At 36.6% G+C, this 15,750-nt stretch overlaps 1 protein-coding gene across 1 annotated transcript in view; it reads right to left on the reverse strand.

The window, feature by feature from the left end:
- The window catches only part of RELN (reelin), a gene marked incomplete at both ends in the record, with an annotated part of 529,938 nt that overhangs the window by 140,751 nt on the left and 373,437 nt on the right, over positions 1 to 15,750 (reverse strand). The gene's annotated exons all lie outside the window — the stretch shown is intronic.

Below are 15,750 nucleotides of genomic sequence, written 5' to 3' on the forward strand. Positions count from 1 at the left end.
CATATGTGGATGACACTACTGGCCTCTGAGCTGAGCTCCTTCTACTATTACCCTTACCATCTATGCTCACACAGCAGTTACAATTATATTAAAAATATGATTACATCACTCCCTTGCTTCAAATTATTTACTGGATTCCCGTAACACTTAAAATAAAATCCAAAGTCTCTCTGTTGCTCTATAAGGCCCTAACATAATCTATCAATAGTTCCTTGCTTGCCTCAGGACCTTTGCTCTTGCTGCTTCTGCCTGTAATGATTTCCTTGCACACTTTCACATCAGTGTTTCTTTCTCATTATTCTGATCTCTACACCCTCAGGAGTGTTTCCCTAAACATCTTACCTAAAATAGTCTCACTCTCCACTTATGTCATCTAACATTCCATTCCTTTATCCTCACAGCAATTACCACTATCTGGAATATTATTACAAATTTGTTTACTTGCTCACTTTTGATTTTCTCCTCTAGAAAATAAGCTCCACAAACAAAGGGCTTTTCTCTCTTCATCTTTAGTACCAAGTGCTATACCTTCAGGACAAACAGCACTTGTAGTGCAATCAATAAACAATTGAATGTATAAATTAGCCTATCAACTAATGAAAAATTTCATGTAATGAAACTCTTAGGATGAAAAAGCCTAATAAATAGGATTTATTTTAGAAAGTCATTTATAAATTTATTTGGGGGTATATTCAATTATATTACCAATCTTATAGAGGCACTGATTCCCCTGGGTACTGAAAATACTTTCTTCATAGCTGTTGAAAATATTAGTGACTTTTCAGTTTGTCACTCAATGTATTTACCTGATCTATTTGCTAAGCTTCCTAATCACTTACTGAGAAATGGTAGTTGAAGTGGCTCTTGGGAGCCAGTTCACCCCAACTGACTTTCTTCAGCAGCACAATTTGAGTTGATTTATTATTCTTTCTAATAGTTTTTGTAAAAAATAATCCCAAGAATACTCTAGGCTTATTAATAAACAATTTAAGCTGACAAAATTTCTATGTAAATTACAGGTTGATGTTCAATGAAAGAAAAATCCTAAAGACATTTACTTGGCTATCATTTTTATTCTATAAGCAAATTCATTTTATAAAGGGATAGTTATAAATTTGTTTCTCTTGTGACCTAAGGGATCAAGGCTGTCCAAAGTTTCAACAGGGCACTAATCCAACCTCTCCTTTGTCAATGTTTACCAATGACACATTCCTTGTATTAGTATCAGGCAACCTCCTTCACTATTTTTATGAGACCAGTCCAAAGGAATAAAGATCTGTATGTAGAAAAGACTCTTGACCCTTAACCCCTGCAAATACATATTCCTATTTTTAAAAATTAACTAAAAGGTAGCAGAAGAAAAGGTAGATCTCATTAAAAAGTGTTTCACCCACTGCTTGCTAAATGTGTATTAGATCTGCCTGTGGGCTTGACAGTCCCCACAAATGCATGTCAGGTTTGTGCAAGCATGAGCTCTGGATTTTTCTAGGTCAGTTAGGAAATCTTTTTGTGTTATCCATTACTACACATGACTGTTGATTCTTGTTGGTTCTTAAAATCTAGAAGTACCTTAACAACTACTTTATAGCTCCTCTTGTACAGCTTAAAACACATTCCACTCATTGTTCAGTTCTGCTATATTATTATATGACTATTATATAATGCTAAATTATTGATTTTCTTCAATTGGTAATATAGCCACAGTACTATTTCCTACCTTTTATTGCAAGTGAATTGTGTTTAATTTGTATTATGAGATAAACAGGCTTTTAGGATCCTTTTAGTCTGAGATTTTCCCCTAGGCAACTCTTGCTTCTCATAAAATATACAAATTCTTTTTTGTTGTACATGTTTATAGATGCCCCATGAGATATGAACATACATTTTTTGAATCCAGTTTTATTGAGATATAATTGCCATATGCCATTGTATTAGGTATACAACACAACAATCTGATATATGTATATGCTGGAAAATGATCACTGCAATAAGTTTAGCTAACATTTATCACCTCACATAGTTACAACATTTTTTTCTTGTGGTGAGAACTTTTAAGATCTACTCTCTTAGCAACTTTCAAATATAAAATACAGTATTGTTAATTACAGTCATAATGCTGTACATTACATCCCCAGAACTTACTAATCTTGTAAGTGAAAAGTTTGTGTCTTTTGACTCACTTCACCCATTTTGCCCATCTTCCACCCCTCATCTCTGGCAACCACCAATCTCTCTCTGCATCTATGAGTTTGTATTTTTTCAAGGTCCATTCATGTTGTCACAAATGGTAGAATTTCCTTCTTTTTTATGGATGAAAATACTCCATTGTATGTATCACACTGTCTTTATCATACATTCACACATCGATGGACACTCTTGCTATCTCCCTGTCTTGGCTATTGTAAATAATGCTGCCACAAACATGGGGGGGAGGAACAAATATATTTTCAAGATAGTGGTTTCATTTCTTTCAGATGTATACGCAGAAGCAGAATTGCTGGATCGTATTTTTAATTTTTTGAGGAACCTCCATAAAGTTTTCCATAATGGCTGCACCAATTTACATTCCCACCAACAGTGCACAAGGATCCCCTTTCACCACATCCTCGCCAATACTTGTTATTTCTTGTTTTTTTGATAATAGCCACTCTAACATGTGTGAGGTGATATCTCATTGTGGTTTTGATTTGCATTTCCCTGATGATTAGTGATGGTGAGCATCTTTCCATGTACTTGTTGGTCATCTGTACGTCTTCTTTGGTAAAATGTCTATTTAGATCCTTTCCCATTTTTTTTTTTTTTGTGGTACGCGGGCCTCTCACTGTTGTGGTCTCTCCCGTTGTGGAGCACAGGCTCCAGACGCGCAGGCTCAGTGGCCATGGCTCACGGGCCTAGCCGCTCTGCGGCATGGGGGATCTTCCTGGACCGGGGCATGAATCCGTGTCCCCTGCATCGGCAGGCGGACTCTCAACCACTGCGTCACCAGGGAAGCCCCCATTAAAAAAAATAATAATAATTAATTTTTGGCCGTGTTGGGTCTTCGTTTCTGTGCAAGGGCATTCTCTAGTTGCGGCAAGCGGGGGCCACTCTTCATTGCGGTGCGTGGGCCTCTCACTATTGCAGCCTCTCTTGCTGTGGAACACAGGCTCCAGGTGCACAGGCTCAGTAGTTGTGGCTTACGGGCCTAGTTGCTCCGTGGTATGTGGGATCTTCTCAGACCAGGGCTCGAACCCGTGTCCCCTGCATTGGCAGGCAGATTCTCAACCACTGCGCCACCAGGGAAGCCCTGCCCATTTTTAAAATTAGATTGTTTAGGGTTTTTTTTGGCTAGTGAGTGGTTTGAGTTCTTTATATATTTTAGATATTAACACCTTATCAGATACAGGATTTGTAAATATTTTCTCCCATTCTGTAGGTTCCCTTTCCATTTTGTTGACAGTTTTCTTTGCTGTGCATAAGCTTTTTAGTTTAATGTAGTCCCACTTGTGATTTTTTGCTTTCATGGCCTTTGCTTTTGGTGTCAAATGCAAAAAAATAACTGCCAAGACCGATGTAAAGGAGCTTACTGCCTGTGTTTTCTTCTAAGAGTTTTATGGCTTCAGGTCTTATGTTCAAGTCTTTGCTCCATTTTGAGTTAATTTTTGTGTATGGTTTTGTGTAGTCCAATTTTTTTCTTGTGTTTGGCTGTTCAGTTTTCCAAACACCATTTATTGAAGACAGTCCTTTCCCTATTGTATATTCTTGGTTCTTTTGTCAAAAATTAATTGATCATATATGGATTGGTTTATTTCTGGGCTCTCTTTTCTGTTCTCTATTGATCTACATGTCTGTTTTTATGCCAATACCATACTGTTTTGATTACTATAGCTTTGTAATATAGTTTGAAACCAGGGAGTATTATGCTTCGTGCTTTATTCTTCTTTCTCAAGATTGTGTTGCCTATTTGAGGGTCTTTTGTGGTTTTTATACAACTATTTGGATTGTTTCTTCTATTTCTGTGAAAAATGCCACTGGAATTTTGATAGGGATTGCACTGAATCTGTAGATTACTTTGGGTAGTATGGACATTATACCAATATTAATCATCCCAATCCATGAGCACTGATTATATTTCCATTTTTCTGTGACTTCTTCAATTTTTTTCATCAACGCCTTACTGTCTTCAGTGTACAGATCTTTCACCTCCTTGGTCAAATTTATTGCTAGGCATTTTATTCTTTCTGATGCAACTGTAAATGGAATTGTTTTTTTAATTTTTCTTTCTGGTAGTTCATTGTTAACATATAGAAATGCTATTGATTTTTTTCTGTATTGATTTTGTATCCTGCAACTTTGCTGAACCTGTTTACTAGTTCTAGCAGTTTCCGTGGAGTCTTTAGTTTTTCTATCTATAATGATATAATATCACATCATCTGCAAATAAAGACTGTTTTACTTCTTCCTTTCTATTTTAGAGACTTTTGTCTTTCTTGCCTAATTGCTCTGGCTAGGACTTTCAGGACTATGTTGAATAAAAGTGGTGAGAGTGGGCATCCTTGGCTTGTTCCTGATCTTAGAGCAAATGCATTAAGCCTTTCATCATTGAGTGGGCTTGTCATAGATGGCCTTAATTATGTTGAGGTATGTTCCCTTTATATGTACTATGTTGAGAGTTTATATCATAAATAGATTTTGAAGTTTGTCAAATGCTTTTTCTGCCTCTATTGAGATGATCATATACTTTTTATCTTTTATTTTTTTATTTTTCTACAGCAGGTTCTTATTAGTTATCTATTTTATACATATTAGTGTATATATGTCATTCCCCATTTCCCATTTCATCCAACCACCACCAATACCCCTGCCGCTTTCCCCCCTTGGTGTACATACGTTTGTTCTCTATGTCTGTGTCTCTATTTCTGCCCTGCAAACCACTTCATCTGTACCATTTTTCTAGGTTCCACATATATGCGTTAATATATGATATTTGTTTTTCTCTTCCTGACTTACTTCCCTCTGTATGACAGTCTCTAGATCCATCCACATCTCTACAAATGACCCAATTTCTTTCCTTTTTATGGCTGAGTAATATTCCATTGTATATATGTACCACATCTTCTTTATCCATTCATCTGTGGATGGGCATTTAGGTTGCTTCCGTAACCTGGCTATTGAAAATAGTGCTGCAATGAACTTTGGGGCACATGTGTCTTTTTGAATTATGGTTTTCTCTGGGTATATACCCATAGTGGGATTGCTGGATCATATGGTAATTCTATTTTTAGTTTTTTAAGGAACCTCCATACTGTTCTCCATAGTGGCTGTATCAATTTACATTCCCACCAACAGTGCAAGAGGGTTTCCTTTTCTCCACACCCTCTCCAGCATTTGTTGTTTGTAGATTTTCTGATGATGCCCATTCTAACTGGTGTGAGGTGATACCTCATTGTAGTTTTGATTTGCATTTCTCTAATAATTAGTGATGTTGAGCAGCTTTCCATGTGCTTCTTGGCCATCTGTATGTCTTCTTTGGAGAGATGTCTATTTAGGTCCTCTGCCCATTTTTTGATTGGGTTGTTTGTTTTTCTAATATTGAGCTGAATGAGCTGTTTGTATATTTTGGAGATTAATCCTTTGTTTGTTGATTCATTTGCAAATAGTTTCTCCCATTCTGAGGGTTGTCTTTTTGTCTTGTTTGTAGTTTCCTTTGCTTTTCAAAAGCTTTCAAGTTTCATTAGGTCCCATTTGTTTATTTTTGGTTTTATTTCCATTACTCTAGGAGGTGGATCAAAACAGATCTGTTGTGATTTATGTCAAAGAGTGTTCTTCCTATGTTTTCCTCTAAGAGTTTTATAGTGTCTCGTCCTACATTTAGGTCTCTAATCCATTTTGAGTTTATTTTTGTGTATGGTGTTAGGGAGTGTTCTAATTTCATTCTTTCATATGTAGCTGGCCACTTTTACCAGCACCACTTATTGAAGAGGCTGTCTTTTCTCCATTGTATATCCTTGCCTCCTTTGTCATAGATTAGTTGACCATAGGTGCATGGGTTTATCTCTGGGCTTTCTATCTTGTTCCATTGATCTATATTTCTGTTTTTGTGCCAGTACCATATTGTCTTGATTACTGTAGCTTTGTAGTATAGTCTGAAGTCAGGGAGTCTGATTCCTCCACCTCCGTTTTTTTCCCTCAAGCCTGCTTTGGCTATTCAGGGTCTTTTGTGTCTCCACACAAATTTTAAGATTTTATGCTCTAGTTCTTTAAAAAATGCCACTGGTAATTTGATAGGGATTGCATTGAATCTGTAGATTGCTTTGGGTAGTATAGTCATTTTCACAATATTGATTCTTCCAATCTAAGAACACAGTATATCTCTCCATCTGTTTGTGTCATCTTTGATTTCTTTCATCAGTGTCTTATACTTTTCTGAGTAGAGGTCTTTTGTCTCCCTTGGTAGGTTTAATCCTAGGTATTTTATTCTTTTTGTTGCAGTGGTAAATGGGAGTGTTTCCTTAATTTCTCTTTCAGATTTTTCATCATTAGTGTATAGGAATGCAAGAGATTTCTGTGCATTAATTTTGTATCCTGCAACTTTACCAAATTCATTGATTAGCTCTAGTAGTTTTCTGGTGGCATCTTTACGATTCTCTATGTATAGTATCATGTCATCTGCAAACAGTGATAGTTTTACTTCTTCTTTTCCATTTGTATTCATTTTATTTCTTTTTCTTCCCTGATTGCCATGGTAAGGACTTCCAAAACTATGTTGAATAATAGTGGCGAGAGTGGACATCCTTCTCTTGTCCCTGATCTTAGAGGAAATGCTTTCAGTTTTTCACCATTGAGAATGATGTTTGCTGTGGGTTTGTCATATATGGCCTTTATTATGTTGAGGTAGGTTCCCTCTATGCTAACTTTCTGGAGTTTTTATCATAAGTGGGTGTTGAATTTTGTCAAAAGCTTTTTCTGCATCTATTGAGATGATCATATGGTTTTTATTCTTCAATTTGTTAATATGGTGTGTCACATTGATTGATTTGCGTATACTGAAGAATCCTTTCATCCCTGCAAATAATCCCACTTGATCATGGTGTATGATCCTTTTAATGTGTTGTTGGACTCTGTTTGTTAGTATTTTGTTGAGGATTTTTGCATCTATATTCATCAGAGATATTGGTCTGTATTTTTCTTTTTTCTAGTATCTTTGTCTGGTTCTGGTATCAGGGTGACGGTGGTCTCACAGAATGAGTTTGGGAGTGTTCCTTCCTCTGCAATATTTTGGAAGAGTTTGAGAAGGACGGGTGCTAGCTCTTCTCTAAATGTTTGATAGAATTCACCTATGAAGCCATCTGGTCCTGGACTTTTGTTTGTTGGAAGATTTTTAATCACAGTTTCAATTTTACTACTTGTGATTGGTCTGTTCATATATTCTAGTTCTTCCTGGTTCAGTCTTGGAGGGGTATACCTTTCTAAGAATTTGTCCATTTCTTCCAGGTTGTCTATTTTACTGGCATAGAGTTGCTTGTAGTAGTCTCTTAGGATGCTTCGCATTTCTGCGGTGTCCATTGAAACTTCTTTTTCATTTCTAATTTTATTGATTCCTCTCCATCTTTTTCTTGATGAGTCTGACTAAAGGTTTACCAATTTTGTTTATCTTCTCAAAGAAGCAGCATTTAGTTTTATTGATCTTTGCTACTGTTTTGTTTGTTTCTATTTCATTTATTTCTGCTCTGATGTTCATGATTTCTTTCCTTCTACTAACTTTGGTTTTGTTTGTTCTTCTTTCTCTAGTTCCTTTAGGTGTAAGGTTAGATTGCTTATTTGAGATGTTTCTTGTTTCTTGAGGTAGGCTTGTATTGCCATAAACTTCCCTGTTAGAACTGCTTTTGTTGCATCCCGTAGGTTTTGGATCGTCGTGTTTTCATTGTCATTTGTCTCTAGGTATTTTCTGAGTTCCTCTTTGATTTCCTCAGTGATCTCTTGGTTATTTAGTAATGTACTGTGTGTAGTGTCCAAGTGTTTGTGGTTTTTTGTTTTTAAGTTTTTTTCCCTGTAATTGATTTCTAATCTCATAGCATTGTGGTTGGAAAAGATGCTTGATATGATTTCAATTTTCTTAAATTTACTGAGGCTTGATTTGTGACCCAAGAGGTGATCTATCCTGGAGAATGTTCCATGTGCACTTGAGAAGAAAGTGTAATCTGCTGTTTTTGGATGGAATGTCCTATAAATATCAATTAAATCTATCTGGACTATTGTGTCATTTAAAGCTTGTGTTTCCTTACTAATTTCTGTTTGGATGATCTGTCTATTGGGTTAAGTGAGGTGTTAAAGTTCCCCACTATTATTGTGTTACTGTCGATTTCTTCTTTTATAACTGTGAGCAGTTGCTTTATGTACTGAGGTGCTCCTATGTTGGGTGCATATATATTTGTATGTTATATCTTTTTCTTGGATTGATCCTTTGATCATTATGCAGTTTCCTTCCTTGTCCCTTGTAACATTCTTTATTTTAAAGTCTATTTTATCTGATATGAGTATTGCTACTCCAGCTTTCTTTTGATTTCCATTTGCACAGAATATCTTTTTCCATCCCCTAACTTTCAGTCTGTATGTGCCCCTAGGTCTGAAGTGGGTCTCTTGTAGACAGCATATATATGGGTCTTGTTTTTGTATCCATTCAGTGAGCCTGTGTCTTTTGGTTGGAGCATTTAATCCATTCACGTTTAAGGTAATTATCAATATGTATGTTCCTATTACCATTTTCTTAATTGTTATGGGTTTGTTTTTGTAGGTCCTTTTCTTCTCTTGTGTTTCCCACTTAGAGAAGTTCCTTTAGCATTTGTTGTAGAGCTGGTTTGGTGGTGCTGAATTCTCTTAGCTTTTGCTTGTCTGTAAAGCTTTTGATTTCTCCATTGAATCTGAATCAGATCCTTGCCGGGTAGAGGAATCTTGGTTGTAGGTTCTTCCCTTTCATCACTTTAAATATGTCATGCCCTCCCTTCTGGCTTGTAGAGTTTCTGCTGAGAAATCAGCTGTTAACGTTATGGGAGTTCCCTTGTATGTTATTTATCATTTTTCCCTTGCTGGTTTCAATAATTTTTCTGCCTTTTGTTTTTGCCAAATTGATTACTATGTGTCTTGGCATGTTTCTCCTTGGGTTTATCCTGTATGGGAGTCTCTGTGTTTCCTGGACTTGGGTGGCTATTTCCTTTCCCATGTCAGGCAAGTTTTTGACAATAATCTCTTCAAATATTTTCTCTGGTCCTTTCTCTCTCTCTTCTCCTTCTGGGACCCCTATAATGCGAATGTTGTTGTGTTTAAGCGGTCTCTTAGGCTGTCTTCATTTCTTTTCATTCTTTTTTCTTTATTCTGTTCCACAGCAGTGAATTCCACCATTCTGTCTTCCAGGTCACTTATCTGTTCTTCTGCCTCAGTTATTCTGCTATTGATTCCTTCTAGTGTAGTTTTCACTTCAGTTATTGTATTGTTCATCTCTGTTTGTTTGTTCTTTAATTCTTCTAGGTCTTTGTTAAACATTTCTTGCATCTTCTCGATCTTTGCCTTCATTCTTTTTCTGAGGTCCTGGATCATCTTCACTATCATTATTCTGAATTCCTTTTCTGGAAGGTTGCCTACCTCCACTTCATTTAGTTGTTTTTCTGGGGTTTTATCTTGTTCCTTCATCTGGTACATAGCCCTCTGCCTTTTCATCTTGTCTATCTTTCTGTGAATGTGGGCTTTGTTCCACAGGCTGCAGGACTGTAGTTCTTCTTGCTTCTGCTGTGTGCTCTCTGGTGGATGAGGCTATCTAAGAGGCTTGTGCAAGTTTCCTGTTGGGAGGGAATGGTGGTGGGTAGAGCTGGCTGTTGCTCTGGTGGGCAGAGCTCAGTAAAACTTTAATTCACTTGTCTGGTGATGGGTGGGGCTGGGTTCCCTCCCTGTTGGTTGCTTTGCCTGAGGTGACCCAACACTGGAGCCCTACCTGGGCTATTTCGTGGGGCTAATGGTGGACTCTGGGAGGGCTCATGCCAAGAAGTACTTCCCAGAGCTTCTGCTGCCTGTGTCCTTGTCCTCACAGTGAGACACAGCCACCCCCTGCCTCTGCAGGAGACCCTCCAACACTAGCAGGTAGGTCTGGTTCAGTCTCCTTTGGGGTCACTGCTCCTTCCCTTGGGTCCTCATGCGCACACTACTTTGTGTGTGCCCTCGGAAGAGTGGAGTCTCTGTTTCCCCCAGTCTGGTGAAAGTCCTGCAGTCAAATCCCACTAGCCTTCAAAGTCTGATTCTCTAGGAATTCTTCCTCCTGTTGCTGGACCCCCAGGTTGGGAAGCCTGACATGGAGCTCAGAACCTTCACACCAATGGGTGGACTTCTGTGGTATAAGTGTTCTCCAGTTTGTGAGTCACCCACCTAGCAGCTACGGGATTTGATTTTATTGTGATTGCACCCCCTCCTACCATTTCATTGTGGGTTCTCCTTTGTCTTTGGATGTGGGGTATCTTTTTTGGTAAATTCCAGTGTCTTCCTGTCGATGACTGTTCAGTTAGTTGTGATTCCGGTGTTCTTGCATGAGGGAGTGAGCACACGTCCTTCTACTCAGCCATCTTGAACCAATCTTTCTCTATCTTTCATTTTATTAATGTGGTGTATCACTTGGCTGATTTTCACATGTGGAATCACCCTTGTATCCCAGGAATAAATCCCACTTGATCATGGTACATATTCTTTTAATGTGTTGTTGAATTAGATTTGCTAGTATTTTGCTGAGGATTTTTGTTATCTATGTTCATCAGGAATCTTGGTCTGTAATTTTCTTTTCTCATGACACCCTTGCTTAGTTTTGGTGTCAGAGTAATGCTGGCCTTGTAAAATGGGTTTGGAAGTATTCCTCTCTCTTCTATACTTTTTGGAGGAGTTTGAGAAGAACTGGTATTAATTCTTAGAATGTCTAGTAAAATTCACCAGTGAAGCCCTCTGATCCTAGGCTTTTGTTTTCTGTGAGGTTTTTGATTACTAATTCAATCTCATTACTAGTAATCAGTCTGTTCAGATTTCCAATTTCTTTATGATGCAGTCTTGGTAGGTCGTATATTTCTAGGAATTTATCCATTTCTTCTAGGTTGTCCAATTTGTTGGCATATAATTGTTCATAGTATCCTCTTATGATCCTTTATTTTTCTGTGGTATCAGTTGTAATTCTCCTTTTTCATCTCTGATTTTATTTATTTGAGTCTTCTGTTTTTTTCTTGGTATGTCTAGCTAAAAGTTCGTCTATTTTGTTTAGTTTTTTTAAAAACCAGTTCTTACATTCACTGATCTTTTCGATTATCTTTTAAGTCTCTATTTCATTTATTTCCACTCTGATATTTGTTATTTCCTTCCTTCTATTAACTTTGGAATTATTTTGCCCTTCTTTACCTAGTTCCTTGAAGTGTAAAGCTAGGTTTCTTAATGTAGGTATTTATTACTATGAACTTCTCTCTTAGAACTGCTTTGGCTCCATCTCATATGTTGTTTTTTTTTTTGCCACTCTGCGTGGCTTGCTGGATCTCAGTTCCCTGACCAGGAATTAAACCTGCGCCCTCGACAGTGAAAGCACAGAGTCCTAACCATTGGACTATCAGGGAATTCCCATCCCATATACTTTGTTATGTTGTATTTCCATTTTCATTTGTCTCAAGATATTCTTTGATTTCTTGACCTGTTTGGTTGTTCAGTATCACATTGTTTAATCTCCACGTTTGTGGATTTTCTAGCTTTCTTCTAATCGATTTCTAGTTTCATACCATTGTGGTTGGAAAAGTTGCTTGATGTGATTTCAGTCTTCTTAAATTTGTTAAGACTTGTTTTGCGGCTTAACATATGATATATCCTGGAGAATGATCCATGTGCACTTGAGAAGAATATGTGTTCTGCTGCTTTTGGATGTAATGTTTTATAAATGTTTGTTAAGTCCATCTGGTCTAACTTGTCTTTTAAGTTCAGTGTTTTCTTATTGATATTCTGTATGATTCCATTATTGAAAGTAGGGTACTGAGTCCATTCCGATTACTGTATTGCTGTTGATTTCTCCCTTCAGGTCTGTTAATATTTGCTTTGTATATTTAGGTGCTCTTATGTTGGGGTGCATAAATATTTACAAATGTTATATTGTCTTGTTGGACAGACACTTTTATCATTATGTAATGCCCTTCTTTTCTCTTATTAGTCTTTGTCTTAAAGTCTATTTTGTCTGATACAGGTATAGCTACTCCTACTTTCTTCTGGCTTTTGTATGTATGGAATATCTTTTCCCATCCCTTTACTTTGAGTTTGTGTGTGGTCTTAAAGCTGAAGTGAGACTCTTGGAGGCAGCATACAGTTGGGTCTTATTTGTTTATCCATTCAGCCACTCTATGACTTTTGATTGGAGAATTCAGTCCATTTATATTTAAAGTAATTTTTGATCAGTGTGGACTTATTATTGCCATTTTGTTCATTGTTTTCTGGCTGTTTTGTAATTCCTTTTTTCCTTTCTTCTCTAACTCTTTTCCTTTGTGATCTGATGATCTTCTGCAGTGGTATGCTTAGATTCCCTTCTCTTTATCTTTTGTGTATCTACTCTGGGTTTTTACTTTGTGGTTACCATGAGGTTTATATAAAACATCTTACATTTGTTAACAGTCTACTTTAAATTGATAACAACTTAAGTCAAATGCACACTAAAGCTCTACATTTTTACCCCCCTCCACCGTGTTTCATGTTTTAGGCGTCATAATTTACATCTTTTTTATCTTGTCTATCTGTTAACAAATTATTACAGTTACAGCTATTTTTTTTTTTACTATTTTTGTCTTTTAACCTTCATACTAGATTTATAAGTGATTTACTCACTACTACTACAACATGAGAGTATTTTGAATTTAACTATATATTTACCTTTAGCAGTGAGATTTACACTTTTATATCTGTTCCTGTTACTAACTAGAGCCCTTCTGTTTCAGCTTGAAGACTGTCCTTTATCACATTTCTTGTGAAGCCCATCTAGTGGTGCTGAACTCCTTTAGCCTTTGCTTGTCTGGAAAACTCCTTATCTCTGCTACTAAAACAAACTGCCAATTCTAATATGCTATGATGACCATACCCTCATAGTTTTACACATTTTGAAACCAAAACTCTAGATAATATGACAGCAATGTCCTTTCCACCTGTATACTTAGCTAGTCTACTAGATAAGACAGAGGAATGTAAATGTCCCTTGGTATTATCACTAATAGTATTAGTCAAATAATCTTTAATAAATCTCAATTAAAATAATTCCCTTAGTGATCTTAAAATATATGGAAGAGGCTTTAAAGACTATTTTTAGAACATAAAGCAGACAGAGGTTCTGATTTCAGATACTATGTATGGAAGAAAGGAAAGTACTACAAATAATTAAAGGCAATTCATTTCCCCATGGAAAAATGTGCTCTAAGATGACATATTGTTAAGTGATTTATAGCATATTGACTGTAGTTCTTCTAATGAAAAAACAATTGTCCAAGTTTTCCCTGGAGAACACTCTCAGTAACAACAATCCATGCTCATGGAAAGCCATGAGTTAGAAAATGAGAACCAAATGAACTCTCAGCTGGCAAAAGCCAACAATAATTAATTTAACACCAGTCATTTGTAGAGAACATGTATACATTTCAAAATTTCCCTTGAGAAAAACAGGTCATTGAACGGCAGAGGCCACATATTTGAATACGTTCAAAGAATTTTTACTTAATAAGATAACAAGCTCCAAAGGTTTTACATTTAAAAAAAAACTTGTTTTTAGGTCTAGGTAGTTATGATAAATAGTTTGGTCAATATCATCATTTGAATTTCAATATTGTAATAAGTATTTCTGAAAAACATCACTAAAGTGAGTTCACATTGAACTTGGAACTTGGACAATATATTCTTAAACAGCAGCAGAGAGAAAACGGTGTCATTAAATGGGGCTTTATTCTGATTCATTGGCTAAGAAAATGGGAACAGTTTGAAATCTTCTATGTTGTTTCATTTTAATGAGCAGAGAGCATTTTTCATGTCCTTATTAAAGCGGTTAATGTGTTTCTCTAGTCTCATTATCACCACCAGAGTATACTCTCTGTTGTCTCATAACCAAGACAACTCCTTTTCGTTTCAGAGAAGTCAAATTTGATTGCTCACATGTGGTTGTTAATAAAACTCCTGTGGCGCTGCTCAAGGTGCCCATGGGGATTGTACAATTATTTATATTTTCTTATGGTTTTCTATAATTATTGTGATTGTACTTTCACAGAGTAAATGTATCTCAACCAATTAAAGCAGTGGTGGGTTAAGAATATTCATCAGACTTGTGTGAAAGGATATTGTTCTTAGGGTTTTGCAAAGCACAGAAATTAAACTGCTGTTATCATGTATTCAACCCAAGTGTTAAAATTAAAATGCTCAGCAACTTTGGAGTTTATCTGAGCAGATGTTAACTATTTACGAAAAAATAAACATTATACAGGACTTGCATTCATGATATGATTCTTTGTTGTATTCAAAGTGCTGGAAAGAAAAACTGCTACACAAACTTGGGGATAGTTTATGGTATATGACCAATTTGGATTATTATTAATTCAGGTCAATTTAAAATTGCAGAATCATAAAATTCCAAGAAATCTCATTTTGCTTTACATCTTTGTTCTTATTTGCTTCACCCCTTTATTTTCTTTGAAGACTCCAGGACTAAGAACAGCATGCATAAAAACAAGCATCTGAGGCTATCAACTAGAAAACACACAATATAACCTTTCATATTTTGTCATAGAGAAATTTCATTCTATCTAGTTTGACAGTGCTTGCAGCAAAAGTGATCAGCTGTACTTCCATGACATTAGCTGTCATTTTGATGCCAGAATTTTAGCCTGCTGTGTGTGAGATGTGACTGTCCATGCACAATTCCCATCAAAGGTAATTTTATGTGCAATGGTGTGTAAAATTTACCTCTAATTATGATAAGGTCACTGATGGGTCATGTATGATATGCTCTCGGGAGACAATTGCAGTGAATAGCTTTTGGCAAGATTCATCTGGAGAAATTAAACTGGTCTGACCATGACTCAATAGAAAGTAAAAGACTCTTAGAAAATTATTCCTCAATCATGTTTAAAGTTCCAAAGGAACCCAAAGAGGGGCAGTTTGCACAGTGGGGAAGGTTGTGAGTTTTGAAATTATACAAACCTGAGACTTAACCTAGGATCTCTATGCCTAGAAAGTCCTATCTGATCTGGCTTCTGCATATCTCTTGGCTTCTATTTCTGACATCCGCTCCCTCGTTACCTGGGCTCCAGCACCATTGACCTCCTTCCTGGTTTTTGAACATGTCATGCTCACTCATGCTTTGGCAGTCTTTGTACCACAGAGTTTCCTGTAGTTGTACGCTCTTCCTTCAGATCTTCATGTGCCTGGAACTTCCTGCTCTTTTACTTTCCAATTAGTAGAATGTATTGTATCCACTCTCTGAACTACCCAAACACAGTCTCCTCCTCTCTAACTAAAGTTGCCACCTCCTAACTAGGTAATCGCTATTGTGTCATCCTACTGATGTTCTTGAAGTACTAATCATAGTCTTAAGTTATTTATTTACTGCTTAATGTATAATTAAGTTTGCATATGATGATAGGGAGAAAAAAAATCTAAGAATGAAAGGTATCTTGACTAGGAAATCCCACACTCTTGAAACCCCACTGACATTAACTATACAAGTCACTGGTCCAATATTGCTTG

This window comes from Hyperoodon ampullatus (assembly GCF_949752795.1).
Source record: "Hyperoodon ampullatus genome assembly, chromosome: 9".
NCBI classification, from domain to species: domain Eukaryota; kingdom Metazoa; phylum Chordata; class Mammalia; order Artiodactyla; family Ziphiidae; genus Hyperoodon; species Hyperoodon ampullatus.